Below are 12,966 nucleotides of genomic sequence, written 5' to 3' on the forward strand. Positions count from 1 at the left end.
TTTTCATTGCCCAGGTGCTAGGTAACCCCTGCCTGTGGGTGAGTAAGTGAAGTGGACTGTGTGATCCAGATCAGGCTCCAGCAAGTGATGGCTGCATCACAGGCTTACCCTCTCTGGACTTCCAGGTCTCAGTATTTACACAGCAGGTACCAAGAGAAGTCTCTGTGAACATGCCAGAAAAATTGTTGTTCTCCCAAAACAAAGTGTCTCAGGTAATATCCCCAGGACCCCTTCCAGAAACCCCATAGAACCCAACCAACTTGAAAATATGAAAAGTCACAGCATCCCATGAGAGAGAGGAACCAAGAAAGACTGTACTGTGGCATCTTCAGCCTCCCTCCATCGCCTCAGTGAGTAAGTGGAGAAACTGAGTCCCCTAATGGAGCAGCTGAGGTCACATTTGTATCTAGAGCCTGAAGACCCTGCTTCCTCACTGGGTTCACAGTGACTCTGCACAGAATTTCTAGATTCCTCTCCTGACTCCCTTTGCCTCCTGTGGATGCACTCACCATGCCCTCTGCTCCTGCACCACAGCGTCTCCTGATTCCTAGGCTGTGCTCACGTAAGGGGTCCTGAGTGGGGTGCTGCCTCCCACGTGCTTCCCCTATCTCCTCCCCACCCACTGTTCTTATGGGTTGGGCTCCCCTCACTCAGCCTAACTCTGCCTCACCAGCTCTGCCCAATACTTAAGCCCCACTTGGTCCTCTCCACTTTCTTTCATGGACTGCATTCATTATTTGGCCTCTTACCTGCACTGTTCTGCAGAGCCACGTCCACTTCACCCACTTGATCCTCTGCATTTTGTCCATGTGGCTCATACTCCACTGACTTATTCAACAATCTGGGATTGCAGGTTTTTTCCTCTAGCACTGGAAAATTTAGAAGTCTTGCTTGGCCCAATTTCACCAATTTCTACTAGCATACCAAATGATTCTGCTCTTCTTTGTTAGCTTTGTTAGCTATGCTTTTCCAACAAGTTCACTCCTACACCACCCACCCTGTGTCGCCTGGCCTCTCAACTGCTCCTTGAAAACTCCATCTGAAATAATAAAAGGTGTCTTGCAGAGATGCCCATGGTTGTAACACCACTGAGTTTAAGAGACAATTACCTTTGGGCTCTGGTCAAGTTTGGACCCCACATCTCCAATGGTTCACCTTGAACCACTCTGCTAACCCAAGTCAGAGAATCTCCATTTACAAAATTTAGCTGATGATAATACTTCATTTGCATAAAGGTGAAAATGTTTTCAGCACTGTCTGTGTATTATGAATGCAGAAGAGGCACTGGCAAGCAACTAGCAAGGTTCCTTCCCTATATGTGAAAGAGCCGAAAAAGGGTTAAAACAGCATGTTTGAAAAGGGCATGGCCTTTTGCTTTTCTTTAGCTCTGTGGCCTTCAGCAACTTCTCTTATCCTTTCAGCACAGGATGGGCACTGCTACTTGGCAAACAAGAGTCATCTGTGATCTCTTCTCCAGCCAGCCTTGGGCATCTCAGAATGAGGGAGCATAGGTGTCTGATCATGGTCATCTTTCTCAAGGTTCAGTCTCAGAAAAAAGCCTCTTTATTATGACTTCTCTATAACTATGGTTAATTCTGACAGCCTGACTCAGTGCTCTGGAGACAGGGCAGCTGTTGGGAACTTGGGTTTCAAACTGCACAAACTGAACTGGGTACTTTAAAAAATGCACTAGATGACACTGAGGAGGTCAAGATAACCTGATGGCAAAGTTCAATATAACCAGGAGCTGGGTTTGCCAGATGATCCCAGTGCACAAAACCCCTTTATAGTCCTTCCTGGACCCTGATGCTATATGAGCACACTGTAAGCCTTTCTGCTGTCACTTTGTCACTGTTCAGATTCTAAGCCTTCAGAGAAGTGGTGCAATTGGCTGGGCATAGGGACTGGCTGGGAATATGAATTCTTCTCATTCAACTAGGCATTGAAGGATGAGCAGAAATTTGTAAAGAGCAAAGAAAAGGACATTCTAGGTAAGAATACAATGTGTGACCTCACACAGCCACACTATGCCAGGGGCTTTTCTCATCATTTCATTTCCCAAACCTTTCAAAAATAGTGCTATATGTTGGGAAACTGATTGCATTTTTTTATGAAAATGTTACAGGCTCTTATAAAGAAGTGAAAGTATACAGAAAAATACTGAAAAACTTGGCAAGGGGTGCGAATCTTCCAAAATCCAGTGCCCCAAACAACAGAATTAATATAAGGCAGTATCATTTTCCAGGCCTTTCTTGTTACATAGATTGGAGGGTAAATAAAAAAGGGAGGATTGGTAGAAATAATGGAAACACTTTTATTAAAATAAGATTATTACTATTGCTCTGTAGTATAGTTTGATGTCTGGTACCATCTCACTTCAGTAAGATTGGCAGCCATTATGAAGTCAAACAACAACAAGTGCTGGTGAGGATGTGGGGAAAAGGGTACACTTGTACATTGTTGGTGGGACTGCAAATTGGTGCAGACAATTTGGAAAGCAGTATGGAGATTTCTTGGAAAGCTGGGAATGTAACCACCATTTGACCCAGCTATTCCCCTTCTTGGTCTATTCCCTAATGACCTAAAAAGAGCATGCTACAGGGACACTGCTACATTGATGTTCATAGCAGCAAAATTCACAATAGCAAAACTGTGGAACCAACCTAGATGCCCTTCAATAGACAAATGGATAAAAAAATGTGGCATTTATACACAATGGAGTATTAATCTGCATTAAAAAATGACAAAATCATAGAATTTGGAGGGAAAAATGGATGGCATTAGAGCAGATTATGCTAAGTGAAGCTAGCCAATTCCTAAAAAACAAATGCCAAATGTCTTCTTTGATATAAGAAGAGTAACTAAGAACAGAGTAGGGATGAAGAGCATGAGAAGAAGATTAACATTAAACAGGGATGAGAGGTGGGAGGGAAAGGGAGAGAGAAGGGTAATAACATTGAAATGGAAGGAGACTCTCAGGGTTATACAAAATTACATACAAGAGAAAGTGAGGGGAAAGGAAAAAATAATACAAGGGGGAGAAATGAATTACAGTAGAGGGGGTAGAGAGAGAAGAGGGGAGGGGAGGGGAGGGGGGATAGTAGAGGATAGGAAAGGCAGCAGAATACAACAGACACTAGTATGGCAATATGTAAATCAATGCAAGTGTAACTGATGTGATTCTGCAATCTGTATATGGGGTAAAAATGGGAGTTCATAACCCACTTGAATCAAAGTGTGAAATATGATATATCAAGAACTATGTAATGTTTTGAACAACAAACAGTAAAAAAAAATAAGATTAAATGTAGGCTGGTTTGTGGCTCAGTGGGAAAATGCTTGCCTAGCACATGAAAGGTGTTGGGTTATATCATCAATACCACATAAAAATAAAGAAATAGCCCAGCCCTGGAGGGCTCAGGGCCAGAGTCTATACACATACAGCCTCACATAGCCGGCCCTCACTCTGGACACAAACAGGAAGAACCTGACAGAGCAGAACAACTACAGCAACATTCCTCATGAGGGGAAGCACACGACGGTCCTCACCCATCAACCCAGCCCATAGTGGCAGCCCGAATCACGTGGATTCTGCCTGCTTCCCTGGCTCTTCTACATCATCATCATCAGACAACGATGAAAGTTGTGCAAAGGTAGAAGGTTCTGCCACTGCCTCTTCAGAAAGCCAGCTAGTAGAAGGCAAAGGGAGCCAGTTGGGCACAGTCCAGCCAAACCCCTGCCTCCTGTCAATGCCCACCAGGAACCACATGGAAATCACCACACCTCCCCTGTCCCACATCACACCTGAGGTGCTAAGAGTGGCCGAGAACAGGCACAAGAAGTGGCTGATGTACCCCTATATCTTCTACATCCTGATGAAGGGTGAAATCAAAATTGCTGTTTCCATTGAAGATGAAGCCAACAAAGACCTGCTTCTGGCTTTCCTGCTTACAGAGTCCTGTTTAGTTTGGCAGAAAGCAGAAAGAAAACTGAGAGACTTGCTTTTAGAAAAAAAGCAGACTTCCACCAGAATTCTCCCCAGTGATATGAGAGATTGGGCAGCTTACAAGGGCAATCTCCTCAAACCTCGTCTCAGGGCAGGAGCAGAGGCTTGGCAGGAGTCTGTGGCTTTGGTGGCCCCTATGGGGAAAGAGTTGCAAGAGACCCTTACCATGCCTTCTGGGTGGCAGTAGCATTGGAACACTGTGGAGCCTTATCAGGCAGTGACAGCAGCAGGACTAGCAAGTCCCAGGGCAGAGTTCAAACTATACCTTCTCAGGAAGAGAAAGTAGAAATCCCTGGCACTGTGTTTGGCCACCAGCAGGAAGCAGGCAAGGCCATGGAAGCTGAAGGCCCTTCCCATTGCAAGTGGTCTCTGTGGGAGGACCAGCAAGAGGGCATCGGTTGGGAGCCAGTGACCGCACCCTGAAAATGGCGCTGGCTTCCTGCTTCTGATGACTCAGTGGTTAGAGTTGTTAGAAGTAAACAACTCCTTGTAAGGCTGTGGGGCTGGGCTCTGCCTGCTTCCGCTGTGCTGTACCTATTAGACTCTTCCACGTAGTGCTGGTTCATTGGCAAGGCTGGGTACTTAAGCTAGGGCAGATCGACCGCTGGCACGTGTGCTTTCTTCTCTTATTCCTGTTTTCTCATCATGATTCAAAGGTCCTGACTAAACTGCTGAAAGAAGAATCCTGTGTCGTGTTTCCTTTGCCGGCGAAGGGTCGCGACAGTTGGCGGCTCGTACAGGGAAGAATATTCCTCGAACCCAGGATCCAGAACTTTTAGCAGTCAGGGTGGTGCACCAGTAAGTTCCCAGGTAAAGTGGGAATCCGCAAGCAAATAGTGGGACGCTCCTCTGTAAATAAAGAGAGAGCGGGGAAAGAATAATAAAATAGGATGCTCCTCTGTAGATAAAGAGAGAACGGGGGAAAAATAATAGAATAGGACGCTCCTCTGTAGATAAAGAGAGAGCGGGGTTTTTGTACTTTCACTTTCTTCATAGTTCTGAAAACATTATGGGTGTTACTTCTTCAAGCCCAATTTTTTGGCCCTGGATGGGCTGTTGCGTTCAAAAAGACTTGGGGTGGAGCAGAGTACTTTGCGGATGTTTTTAAGAGAAGCTTATATAGCGGCTCCTTGGTTTGTTTTTTCAGGGAGTCTTACGATTCCCAGCTCGGACAGATTAGGGAGAGATCTGGATTTCGCTAATGAGCAAGGTACTTTAGAGGGTGGCATTATACCACTTTGGAAATTGGTTAGAGAATGTATAGCAGACAGTAAATGTCAGGAAGCTGTGGGTGAGGGTCAGGCCGTTCTTGAACATGAGGAACTACATGAGGAAAAATCTGAGGGGTCATATAGCGAAGTGACAGAAAGTATTAGGAGTAAGAGTAGTGAAAAGGTAAAAAAGCCTAAAAATAAAAATAGGAGAAGGCTCTATCCAGATTTGACCAAATTAAAAACACCTGAGGACACAAGTGGCTCGGAGAGGTCTGAGGATCTTGATATATTGTTACAGTAATTATGTAAGATAAAAATGAAAAGGAAAAAAAGGGAGACACAAAGCATGAAAGCCTATCGTGAGAAGGGGGATAAATCTAATTTTGATAAATCTAATTCTAAGGAAGAGGTTGAGAATTTAGAAGAAGATGCAGTGCCTGTTGCATCGCCCTCATATGTGGGGGGAGTCCAAAGCTCCGGGAAAACTTTTCATACACAGGTTTGGAGAACAGTTAATACAGACATGGGACTAGCATACCCGGTTTTTCAGGACGCTGATAGGGGAAGATACCATGAGCGTTTAGATTTTAAAATAATTAAAACCTTGGCAGAATCCGTTCACACTTATGGTATAGATGCTGCTTTCACTCTTACTCAGGTGGAGGGGATTACCAGATTTTACATGACTCCCTCAGATTGGGCTAGTCTGGTGCGCGCTTGTGTTTCCCCAGGCAAATATTTGGACTGGAGAGCATTTATGCTTGAGGGCGCGGTAGAGCAGGCCGCCCAAAATCATGCGGCAGGACGCCCTGCCTGGGATAAAGATATGCTTTTAGGGCAGGGCAGGTTTGCCAATCAACAGATGAGATATCCTCCTGATTGGATTGTCCTAATTGTATCATTTTGCATCGTCCTTCTTCTGTGGGCATGGATCCTCCTGGTTTGCGGCCTTTAACTATATGGCAAATTGATGTCACTCATGTTCCCGACTTTGGCAAATTTAAATATGTCCATGTGTCTGTAGATACTTGTTCTGGCATTATCCATGCTTCTGCTTTGTCTGGTGAAAAGGATGGAAATGTTATCACGCATTGCTTGGAATCCTGGGCAGCCTGGGGATTACCACAGACCATTAAGACGGGCAATGGTCCAGCGTATACTGGGCGACAATTTTCTTCCTTTTGAAACCAGATGGGTATCCAGTTTGTCCATGGTTTACCCTACAATCCACAAGGTCAGGGTATTGTGGAGCGCACTCATAAGACTCTAAAAGAAATGTTAATAAAACAAAAAGGGGGAATTGGCTTAGGCCACACCCCGAAAGAGCGCCTCTCCCTGGCTCTATTCACTATTAATTTTTTGAATCTGGACATCTAAGGGTGCTCTGCTGCGACTAGGCATTGTTCGCCCTCTGCCCCGAACTTTGGGCACGTTAAGTGGAAAGATGTACTTTCTGGACAATGGTATGTGCCTGATCCCGTGCTGGCATGGGCATGAGGTACTGTCTGTGTTTTCCCACAGGACCGAACGGAACCGTTGTGGGTGCCAGAGCGCCTCGTGCGGAAAGTTCCTCAAGCTCCGTCAGGAAGGAAGAATGAAGATGAACAAGATTAGGTGCTTGATGCTTCTCCTGATGGTAATCGGACATGAGGTCGTCTGGACTGCAGAACGACTCCTCTGGGTGGTGGTAAAGACGTGGCCATATCCATTGCCAGTTACATCTCAGGCTGGTGTACTTCCATCTTTCTTCACACTACTAATGGCTCTGCTACCATGGATTGACCAATCTTGCCTATGGATACTGTAGCAGCTATTGATAACTTTTCTACTGTTTCATTATTTGACACATTGTATTTCTTTGTACATGTTAATTACTCTGATTCCGTACCTAGTATTATGTTAATCAATCTTTGGGCTGGTTTGATAGTGATGGTTCTCGGGTCTCAAATGGTAATGCTACTGTAATCAATGGTGTTTTTCCTGCTAAGGTATTGAGAGCCAATACTTCTATTCCTCAACAACGGCATTGTTGCCCCGTAGTAAAACTATAAAAACCAGTTCACCAGCTTGGACTGGATGTCAGGGCTCATTGACCCCTTCAGTTTATTAATTCTAACAAAACCTTTACCTTTTCTTTAACAACCACCTCCAAGAATGTTATTGATGATGATAATTTGTCTGTATTATTGCAAAGAAACAAAAGAGACTTTGATATAACTGCTGCCATTGTGGCAGCCGTTGCAGCTTCTGCTGTTGTGGCGGCCACTGCTGCCGTGGCTCTCGCCACTGCTGTGCTTACTGCTGATGCTGTGAACAAGATTGCGGGTACTGCTGCAACAACCATGGAGATTTAGACTATGATGAATTAACATCTACATCGTGGCATTGTGCTTCTCAACCAGCGGGTAGATCTACTATAAGACCAGGTGGACATTTTGAGTCAAGTACTCATTCATGGGTATTTATTGCCCATGGATGGATTACAAGAAGTTGTTAGAGTAAATAATATGTGAGTCCATGCTGCTCCCGTGAAAGATGTAATATCACGGTTGTTTAAGTCTTTTAGTTTCTTGAAGCAATGAGCAGGCATGGGTTCACTGGCTGTGGTCCTAGTACTTGCCATTGGATTGTGCCTGTGGTGTCTGGTTCGTATGCGCAAATGGCAGCGGGTGCAGAGTCTTATGCTCATACAAGCCTTTGCCGCTTTGGAGGCAGGACAGTTCCCTCAAGCATGGCTCACCATGCTCAAGTGATCGACACAGCACAGGGTGAGAGGCAAGGCACTGCACTTGGGAGCTCTAGGTTTGAGTCCCAAGAAAAGCATGTCCTATTGCATGCGGGTTTGACGCGTCCACGCCCCGCCCCACAAAAAAAGGCGTCGGCGGATATGGAGTCAGATGTGGGGAAGGTGCCTCCTTAGGGCTGAGCCATACTATGCAGCCACTTCTGCACAGTGGGATAGGACCTCTACTTTTACCTGTTGCTTGTAAAACAGAAAGGGGGAACTGTTGGGAGCCGGCGACCGCACCCTGAAAATGGCGCTGGCTTCCTGCTACTGATGACTCAGCGGTTAGAGTTGTTAGAAGTAAACAACTCCTTGTAAGGCTGTGGGGCTGGGCTCTGGCCTGCTTCCGCTGCGCTGTACCTATTAGACTCTTCCACGTAGTGCTGGTTCATTGGCAAGGCTGGGTACTTAAGCTAGGGCAGATCGACTGCTGGCACGCGCGCTTTCTTCTCTTGTTTCTGTTTTCTCATCATGATTCAAAGGTCCTGAGTAAACTGCTGAAAGAAGAATCCTGTGTCGTGTTTCCTTTGCCGGCGAAGGGTTGCGACAGGCATCCAAGAGGAGTTATTTTCACCCTAGGGAAATGGAGGTTTTGTAGAGGTGGAAGGCACTATGGCGGAGGTTATAAAAGCCAGGAAGCAATTCAGGGCACACTTCCTTTTGCTGCTTCAGTGGAAGAATTGTCCAAAGAGCTAAAGTCAAAATCCAGAGAATTAAAGTCCTCTGCCGTGTCTTCACACAGGTCCCTGGCTGAAAATTGAGTGATGGCCAAAAAGAAGCTAGTGCCCCAGATGAATGAAAGTGTGGGAGACATCAGAGTCCCCAGCCACTCTGAAAGTGCCTTGAACATTGACTCTAAACTGTGCAATACAAATCCTCATTGAAATGCACTAAGTACAGATAGCACCTGCCATAGCAAGGCTGCTCTGGAGGCAGATGTCTTAAATAAAGAAGAGTAAACTTATTTTTTATAGAGGGCAAAGGATGCTGGAAGGGTAAGGATTTAGGAATATCTGGAGAGAAAAAGAGCCTATAGTTATGTACATTTTTTTCCTTTCCATAAAAGAAAAATGAAGACTTTGGAAATTCAGATCCCTCTTTGGTATCAGAGATTTAAACAATATATTTTTAGTCTTAATGGGTTGTAGTCAAAGTGCTACAATAAAACAAAAAAGAGAGAAAGAAAATGAAGGTCATTTGACTCCCGCATTTAAGCATTTAAAATGAAGAACACACAAAGTTTAAACTGGTTATGACAAAAGCCTATAGTTGTATTTCTTGAGCTATAAAGAAAAAAAAATGTTGGCAGTTTTTATATATAGCTTAAAGTATCAATTTTAGCATTTGGCACCATATGTATGCCACTATATTTGATTTTGCATTACTGTTTCAAAATGAAGCTTTGTTTAAGGCTTTGATTTTTATGATTATGAAAGAAATAAGACACAACCAGAGTTTTTCTTTCTTACTTAAATTTTATCATTGTTGATGTGGTTCTTTTGTGTTAATAAAAAGTGCAACTATCAAAACTAAAAAATTATAGAGTAATATTGCCATTCTGCTGATTTTAAATACACAGTACATCATACATACTTTACAAGAAAATTAAATGGAGATAAATATGAAATCATTGAGATGTAAATGACCTTTCAAAATCAACATAATGTATTCTGAAACTTCGTGATTAATACCATGCATCTGTGATCAATGGACTATTTGGTTTTGAATCAGACATAGTCCATTAGTATAATACTTGAGCCAAACTTCTACATGGTTCATAATTTTTAAAGTGTGTAGTTAATATTATTCATGTTATTGTCCTTTCTTGATTCTTACCAGTATGTGCTCATTTGCAAAACAAAAATGCTAATAATCAGTAATGGACCTCTAAAAGATGTTAAATCTATTTAGTCATTGACTGAACTTGCTCTAACATTAAAATTTTGTGATTATTGACCTCTGTTGCATTTACTCTAAAATCCCCCCCAAATTATCTAGCCATTTTCTAATATTAACATTACCCTGGTGTATTCACTGCTGTATGCATTATTGTTCTCTGTTGCTGTTTTATGCCTTCGTATTAGCAAGCTATGAAATTCTGTAAAGAGAAAAAAAAAAAAAAAACCTTCGACCTAAAAAAAAAAAATTACATTCCCCCTCTGTAGCAGGAAACAAATTGCTTGTTCTTGAAAACTTTTCCATCAAGAATTTAGTAGAAGCAGGTATACTTCTATCATTTTGTTGTTTTTGTTAATGTTTCCAAACAATGTACTTTGAAATCAGAATCACTTCTTATCATTTTCATATACTTCTGATGCTCTTCATCACATTAGTGATCAGAAATAAGGTGTAAATCCCCAACCCCTGCCCGCAAGAGCTAAGTAGTGTACGCTGTTTACCCATGATGAGTCCTTGTGAAAGGGTAAAGTTTCTAAGCTGGAAAGCTTGAATATAAAAGATTAGGTATTATTGAGTTCCTCTGTTACACCCAGATTCCTGAGATAGTTAAGACAACACCCTACTAGCAATTTAGCCTAGGGCCCTGTGCGGTTTGTCACAGGGCCTGAACCAATCAGTTTGAATGTGTCCCCCCCGCCCCCCCCCCGCTTAGGAATGACCAATCACCCCTGCCCGAGCTGTTCCCGCCAATGAATTTGCCAACCACGTCTCAGAGTTGTTGTTCAATTTCCCCGCGCCTCATGATGATGATTTGTTCTGATGTATGCAAAGCTCACCACCCTCTCCAAAAAGTGTACTTAAGCTTTGCTTGACTTTTGCTCTGGGCTCTGGGCTGCTCTCCCTCCTTGAGTGAGCACAGAGTCCCAGTGCGCTGGAATGGATCCTCAATAAAAATCCCCTTTTGCCAATTGCATGGAGTCAGTCTCTTGGGTGGTCTCTCCCTCCGATGTTTCGCCAGACCCTTACATTTGGTGCATTGGCAGGGAACAGCGCATCGCTGGACAGGGAGACCCCAATAATGGACTGCTTCAGGGGGTAAGTAAGGCGCCTTTCTCTTTCTCTCTCTCTCTCTCTCTCCACTTTCTCCTTCTTGTTTTTCTTTTGTGATCGATTGGGTTCGATGTCTGACTCAATGGCGGGCATGAGCTCCCAGAGAGCTTTCGGGTTCCGTTTCTGGCTCAATGGCGGGCTAAGTCCCCAGAAGGCCTAAGCCCTCAGAGCCTCGGGTGGGGTTGGCAGTGTGTGTGTGTGGCTGTCAGTGGAGAGCGTAAGCGCCCCCTGGCGGTGGCAGGCAGACGTATCTAAGGAGCCACAGACCACCCCCCGAGGGACGCTTTGGGGGACTCTGGGTGACGGAGGTGTCCCCCATCAGGTAGAGGGGCGAACCCTCGTCAGTGTGTTTTGCTGCCAACCCGTCTGGCTTTTTTCCTCTGGTTAAGTCAACTGTCTGTCTTTAATTTCTGCTTCTAAATTTGTGTTAAACGTTTACTGTGTGTGTGTCCGTGTTTGCATCATGTTTGTGTTCTCTCTCTGCGCTTCAGAGTGGCCCACCCTCAGAGTTGAATGGCCCCCAGGAGAGTCCCTTCATCTCTCTCTCTAATCTGCAAAGTCAGAAATATTGTCTTTCATCCGGGGCCGCATGGCCATCCAGATCATGGCTTCTAACTTTTCAGGACCTCTTCGAATCTTTTCCGCTGGGAGGATTCCACCGGGTGGTGTGGCGAATCTGATCTGTCCTTGTTTCGGCCCCCTCCACCCGCCTGTCCTCTCCGCCCCCTGGCCGTCTCCCCTCCCGGGAGGGGGGGTGTTCTGGTGGGGGCGGGGGATAGGTGGACCGGAAGGAATCAGGGGTGAGGTCGGCGGGGGACCGCCCCTCCTCCCGCTCCTCTGCCCGAAACCTGCTGCCACCACAGCGGGGCGGGAGGGGTCGGAGACGGAGTCAGCAAGAGACTGCCCCGCCCCCTGTCCGCCTGGCGAGCAAAAAAAAAAGCGGCTCAGGGGCACCTGGCCCTCTCCCTCTCTCGTGGGGGTAGAAGGAACCAGGTCCCCAAATCCCCCAGTGTTACAGACCTCCCTGGCCGCAGTGATCACGGGGCCAAGGAAACGAACGGGTCTTCCTGGAGTCGGGCTGCTTGGAATTGCAGCCCAAGGCAGGTGATAAATTCTGTCTAAGGCTAAATACTAAGACTAGGGAAGCAATGTTTTCTTTCCCTCCTGTAATTGGCTTGAGTGCAAATAGAGATGCCTGCTGGGGATTTAACAACTTTGACATCTCGCTTTGACTTTTCTCAAAGCCCTGTCCTCATTATTAAATTGGTGTTAATTGGCTTTAGAGATGGGAACCAAATTTTCAGTCACAAATTTTAACACTCTCAAGGGGACTTTTAAAGAGTCCCCACTCTGTTTTCTTGGGGGAAGCCTAGCACTCAAAACAACTGCAAGCAGAGGATGAGCATTTTGGGAACAGGCTACTAAAAAGTTAGGAAAAAAATATGCCTAGTGCCTAAGGTCAAACCAAACTAGAGGAGAGCTAATCTTGCAAGTGAAGGGGAAAACTGAGGAATTCCCAGCAGCTGCCAGAGCCTTTTTCCCTTTGGGGAAATTTCCTCATTTTTTTCTCTGTACTGTAAGGATTACTACTCCACCTAAATGCAGTAAGTCAGTCACACTGAGAATTTGCTGTGACCTTGCATGTGTGTTTGCGAAAGGTGACCCTGCTCAATTACCAGGGTGGATCCAGGATTAGGGTGTATCGTGCAGGTTTTAGGAAGTATCCGGGTTTAAGATAATTTGGGTTTAGGGCGTTCCCGGTTTACGATAGGGGTTTTAGGAAGTTGAAGGTTAAAGATTATTTCTGCTGGGATTAGGGTGCTCCTGCTGCTTGTTCCCGTTGAGCTCTTGTGAGATTAAAATGGGATTGGGAAAAAGCCTCGTGGAGTAGGTGAATTGGTGGCAGAACATGGATTTCCCCAGAACCTGTTTGTGTAGAGGCCAGTGTCAGT

The 12,966-nt window shown here is 45.0% G+C and overlaps 1 pseudogene; it reads left to right on the top strand.

The window, feature by feature from the left end:
* Positions 1-510: 510 nt before the first annotated feature.
* On the top strand, positions 511-9,022 carry LOC101972734 (constitutive coactivator of PPAR-gamma-like protein 1; annotated as a pseudogene).
* The last annotated feature ends 3,944 nt before the right edge of the window (positions 9,023-12,966 follow it).

Source organism: Ictidomys tridecemlineatus, chromosome 10 (assembly GCF_052094955.1).
Source record: "Ictidomys tridecemlineatus isolate mIctTri1 chromosome 10, mIctTri1.hap1, whole genome shotgun sequence".
NCBI classification, from domain to species: Eukaryota; Metazoa; Chordata; class Mammalia; order Rodentia; family Sciuridae; genus Ictidomys; species Ictidomys tridecemlineatus.